At 38.5% G+C, this 6,000-nt stretch overlaps 1 protein-coding gene and 1 long non-coding RNA gene across 6 annotated transcripts in view; one reads left to right on the top strand and one right to left on the bottom strand.

The window, feature by feature from the left end:
* Positions 1–6,000, bottom strand: part of LOC147023765 (B-cadherin-like) — a 101,589-nt gene that overhangs the window by 12,068 nt on the left and 83,521 nt on the right. The gene's annotated exons all lie outside the window — the stretch shown is intronic.
* Positions 3,902–5,123, top strand: LOC147023766 (uncharacterized). The gene is made up of 2 exons (XR_015060361.1): positions 3,902–4,600; positions 4,773–5,123. It is a non-coding gene; the product is annotated as an uncharacterized LOC147023766 (long non-coding RNA).

The raw sequence follows: 6,000 nt of genomic DNA, 5'->3' as shown, positions 1-6,000 counted from the left end.
ATACCAAGACCTCAAGAATGAAGTGAGAAGATCCTGGAAGCTGAAGAATGCCAAAGTTGTACCAGTGATAGCTGGACCGACAGGAATGATGACAAAAAACCTCACAAAGATATTAAACATAGGGGCAATACCCCTGGGCACTCACCTGGTAGTGGCTGGATAAGATAACCAGGCAACCACTGCTTGGGTTGACGTGGATGATCCACAAAATATATAATGGAGAAGAAAGTAAATTCCTCTGGATTTCTTTGTTAATGCCGTGAACAAAACCTTGGTACATCACGGGTGATAAAGGTTATGGTCAAGTTTCATCGAAATTGTGTGTGTGCCTTCAGAAAAGAAAGCAAATACATATTTCAGGGGTGCACACACCTCGAGGCTATGCTGCTGGAGCCGAGTGCACACACCTCGAGGCCATGCTGCTAGAGAAGAGTGTACACACCTCGAGGCCATGCTGCTCGAGACGAGTAGACTCCCTCTCCCCGTAGACCCTCTTCGATCCCAAATTTTTTTGATGTTGTGAACAAACTTTCGTACATCACGGGTGGTGAAGATGGTGGTCAAGTTTCATTGGAATTGTATGTGTAGTTTTGGAGAGGAAAGCAAATACTTATTTGGGGGGCAACCCCCTCTATATCCTCTTGGAGCCAGATTTTTCTAATGTCATGAACAAACTTCGAGAAGTTTCCTTGGAATTGTGTGCATCGCTTGAGAAGAAAGCAAATATACCTCTTTGGGAAGGTAAACCACCCCCCCCTGTAAATTCCCTCTGTAGACCCCTTCAAACCTTTTTTTTAATGCCATCACAGGTGATGAAGGTTGTGGTCAAATTTCATCGAAATCGTATGTTTAGTTGCTGAGAAGAAGTTGCAGGAATTTGTGGACGGACAGACGGACGGACGACGCGCCATCCCATAATATCCCCGGAACTGTTTTACATGTGTGCTAAAAACCATCCCTGGGAATATTATTACAAACAAACTACAGTTGGAAGCTGTCCAGGGTTCAGCGATGATCCTGAAGAGAGCCCTCGGCACAAAACTTTGAAAATAGAAAACTTCACAGCTCGGTCCATGAATCGTGACCCCTTACCGAAATGAAGGGGGATACTTGAGCACACCCTGGGAGAACTCCATTCCACATTCTGAAACCCACATAAGTAGATACCCATCAATGACACACAAACACACACACCTGATCATTGTCTGTTTCAATTCCCACCTCCCACCCACCACACGTGGAGATAACACCACGCGCATGCGCACACACACACACACACACACACACACACACACACACACACACACACACACACACACACACACACACACACACACACACACACACACACACACACACACACACCTGATCATTATCTGTATCAATTCCCGCCACCCACCCACCACACGTGGATATAACAACACACATGCACACGCACGCGCGCACACACACGGCCGATATCGGCAATTCGTGAAGTTTCCTCAGAAATAATCGGCAGGTTGGTGTCAGTTTGATTACTGACTACAGTACTTACTGTATTCAACCCACAAACCTTGAGTAGCTTTCACCAAAAAACAACGTTACATTTACAGAGATGTTTCAGGGACATGTTCACAAATATTATTCTATATAAACAGCTGCATGTGACGGATGGAAAAAATTTGGCTCGATAATTTATAAAATACGGTTTTGCAAAACTGCATGACTCTAAGGCAATGGCACCCAACATACAGTGATCCGCAGGTAGTTATTTCGTTCACCTTCGTGCAGTCAGATCTTCCCCTCATGTCTAGTGGGTTAACGGGAAGAAGTGTGTTGCGTGGATCCAATAGCTAGGTCTAATAATTATATATATATATATATATATATATATATATATATATATATATATATATATATATATATATATATAAGTAGGGTAAGAATACTGATTCTGGCTCACTTTGCCCCATGTAAATGAATGGGGGATTTTCAGCGATTTATATTTTTTTTCCCTAAAAATAAATCCCCTTTTTATCCCAAGGTATATTTATTTGTCTCCCCTTTTAACTTGGAGGTTGAACCTCATTGAATTGAACACCTGGGGGTTGAACAGCTCACTCATTGAACCTATAAAGATTTGTTCATTCTCAAATTCCTTCAATAGTTTAATTTTCTTTGCACAATAATCCCCATCTAAAATATTGACAAACAAAACATTTGAATCTTTATATTTTTTAAGATACCCCATTTGTGCCATTACGAAATGATAAACTTCTCTTAATGCTCTTGTTTGACCACCTCCTGAGCCACAGGTTATTTTTTGTTAAGCCCCGCCCACTTTTCTTTAAGCCCCGCCCACTTTTGTTAAGCCCGCCCACTTTTCATAAGGTAATTTTTCTAAGCCACGCCCACTTTTCCTAAGCCCCGCCCACTTTTGCTAAGCTCCGCCCACTTTTCATAAGGTATTTTTCTAAGCCACGCCCACTTTTCCTAAGCTCCGCCTACTTTTGCTAAGCCCCGCCCACTCTTACATCATTTCCAGTTCATCTCTGACTCACAAAGAAATCACTAGAAAATTACAGGATGTTATGGTTTTGAAAAATTTCCCAATGAAGGCTTGCCTAGGCTTGCCCAGGGAATTTCCAAAGGAAACCACACCCACCAGTCTTTCTCTATAAAAAGGTCAAACACAGGCTCCATTTTAAACATTTGTTCTTGCTGGCAATGGTGTTCTGTGTGCTTGTCTCAAACTCTCTGTCTTCTATGGAACTAAACCTTCAAGTTGATGAACTGGATTCAAACCTCTTATCTATTGAGGTAAGATTTTTTATTTTCCTATTTTCAAACTTTGATTGAAGCATACTCATTTAATAATTAAATAACTTAATTAATACATTATTATTTTCTCTCACAGGAAATTGTATCTGAAAAATACTGCTTTTGCTACAACTTGGGGAAATTGTTGGCTTGGTTGAAGACCTTGAGTGGGATGACTTTGGTGTTCCTTGGAACTCTCTGTCTTCTATGGAACTAAACCTTCAAGTTGATGAACTGGATTCAAACCTCTTATCTATTGAGGTAAGATTTTTTATTTTCCTATTTTCAAACTTTGATTGAAGCATACTCATTTAATAATTAAATAACTTAATTAATACATTATTATTTTCTCTCACAGGAAATTGTGTCTGAAATACGAAATGAAAATACTGCTTTTGCTACAACTTGGGGCGAAATTGTTGGCTTGGTTGAAGACCTTATGAGCGACCAAGACCCACAGAACGAGTTCGTCCTTGATGACCCAACCAAAGAGTTATACCTTGGAGACCAGCAAAATCCTGAAAAAGAGTTTTACAGCAATAGTACTCATTGTGAGTTATCAAGACAATACCCACTGAACAAGTTATACCTTGATGAGCCAGAATACAAGTTTTACCTTGGAGACTCACAAATTTTGAAAAAATCAGTAAATGAGTTCTGCCTTGATGGTTTAAATAACTACCTTGGAGACTCAGGAAAAGGGTTCTGCCAAGATGGTTCTAAATATGGGGCCTACCTTGGAGACTCACAAATTTTGAAAAAATCAGTAAATGAGTTCTGCCTTGATGGTTTAAATAACTACCTTGGAGACTCAGGAAAAGGGTTCTGCCAAGATGGTTCTAAATATGGGGCCTACCTTGGAGACTCACAAATTTTGAAAAAATCAGTAAATGAGTTCTGCCTTGATGGTTTAAATAACTACCTTGGAGACTCAGGAAAAGGGTTCTGCCAAGATGGTTCTAAATATGGGGCCTACCTTGGAGACTCACAAATTTTGAAAAATCAGTAAGTGAGTTGTGCCTTGATGGATTGAATAAGTAGCTTGGAGTGTCGGAAAAGGGGTCCTGGCAAGATTGTTCTAAATATGGGCCATACTTTGGAGACTCACAAATTTTGAAAAAATCAGTAAATGAGTTATCCTTAAGAGACTTTGTAAGTTGGTTTTACTTTGAATACTTGAAATGTGGGTTCTGGATTGATAACTCACAATGTGATACATATCTTGGAAACTCAACGGGAATGTGGTTATACCTTGAAGACTTGGAAAGTTGGGTTTATGTTGGACACTTGAAACTTTTTTGGGGGCTTTTATTTATTTATTTATTTATTTATTATTATTATTATTATTTTATTTATTTATATTTTGGAGACTTTTGGAGTTGCTATCACTCTTTGGGATCTAAACCTATCGATGTAGTTCTTTGTCGGATGGTGCTTGATGGGAGCAAGATCAAGAAAGTTCTGGGAAGAAAGTGCAGGCTTACTCCCCCTTTCTACGTCATCAAACCTGAAAGCCTTAAAAGACAGAATTGGAAGAAGAAAAAAAAAACGTAAAAATATATATATATAGGTGGAAATCTCATTTTGAAAAAGACATTGTGTTGGGTGAGGATTGAGTTGGGGTTGAGATTTTGAATGTGAGGGTTGGGACACACACACATACACACCAACAAACAAAGTTAAGCCTTGACTATTCAGTTGAGGATTCTGTGTTTGGGGTTCACAGATCTAAGAACGTCCCCCTTGACACACATTATATACTGTTATACACCTCGGACTTGGCCCTCGAGTGTCCACAACGGTGTATAGTAGGAGGGAGTGAAGCGCCAACCTATTGCTCCCATTACACACACACACACAAACAAAAGTTAAGCCTTGACTATTCAGTTGAGGATTCTGTGTTTGGGGTTCACAGATCTAAGAACGTCCCCCTTGACACACATTATATACTTGTCCCTCTAGTGTCCACAAAGGTGTATTATCTGCTTAGTTTTGTCTTTTGTAATTCCTGTGAATAAAATGAACCTAAAATCTCTTCCCCTTCCAAATCATATATTTTATAAGTCCAAGGAACTGTATCTATTACATCAACAATTTTAAAAAGTTCTTTCGTCCATCGTTCAGTAAAACCCTTTTCAAAATGAGATTTCCACCTATATATTCTTACGATATCACCAACTTTGAACTTAGGTTTTCTGACATTAATCTCTTTTTCATATTTTAATTTTGTAAATGTTTCTGATGGCTTCATATTCGTTGACGTGTGAATCGTGTCATTATACTTATCCACAATATCCTGAATAAAAGATGACCATTGTTGTGAACCGAGTTGTGTGAATTTTTTATATAGTCTCTCTTTTAAGGTACGATTAAAACGTTCAACAACAACTGCCTTCCCTTCATTAAAGGTACTGTATAATGTAATACTGTTATTTTTTAAAAAATTCATAAATGTCTTGTTATAAAACTCTCTACCCTCATCAGTCCACAATTTCTTAGGTTTTCTCTTACTTTTATTAAATATCTGTTGAAAAGCTAACACAAGAGTATTACCTGTTTTGTTTTTTAAAGGGACAACCCACGCATATCTACTCCTCAAATCAATAACGGTTAAAGCATACTTGTACCCCTTATCATTATTGAGTTCAATCAAATCAGCAGACCAGATATAATCAACTTCCTTGGAATAAACTTTCCTTCTCTGAAACTTTGTGAATATTGGTTTATGTAATTCATCAGCTAATTGCTCTTCAGTCTTAATGGCATCATTAGAGCCTATAAGTTTTTGAATTTCCAAGTCCAAGTTTCAATTTAGCACTAATCATCTTCTTCACGATGAACCTATCAACTTTTTCTCTCAAGGTTGGATTTTGTATCAGAGACAAATTATATAACATTTCTCTGTCGGCTTCATGCTTTTCTTCCAACGTTGTGGTATTCCCCATAATCAATATCGTGTCTCATGCACACTTCATCAACTCTATTGATTGGTTTACTCCAGGATTTAGGATTGTCTGCCTCATCTAATCTTTTATCCAAGTTTGTGCCTGGACCACAGAAAGAATACCCTGGAAGATGTAATTCCCCTGGTATTCCAGTAGTTGTAAATTTACTTCCTGATAAAAACTTTTGTATATCTCCTCCGAGTTTGTGTTTGGAGATAAATTGATTTTTTTGAACCACACACCGAACATATACCTT

This window comes from Eptatretus burgeri, chromosome 7, assembly GCF_056783735.1.
Source record: "Eptatretus burgeri isolate ZD-2024b chromosome 7, Ebu_testis_v1, whole genome shotgun sequence".
Lineage (NCBI taxonomy): Eukaryota > Metazoa > Chordata > Myxini > Myxiniformes > Myxinidae > Eptatretus > Eptatretus burgeri.
Note: the sequence above shows the minus strand (reverse complement) of the source record. Positions and strands in the feature narration are given on the sequence as shown.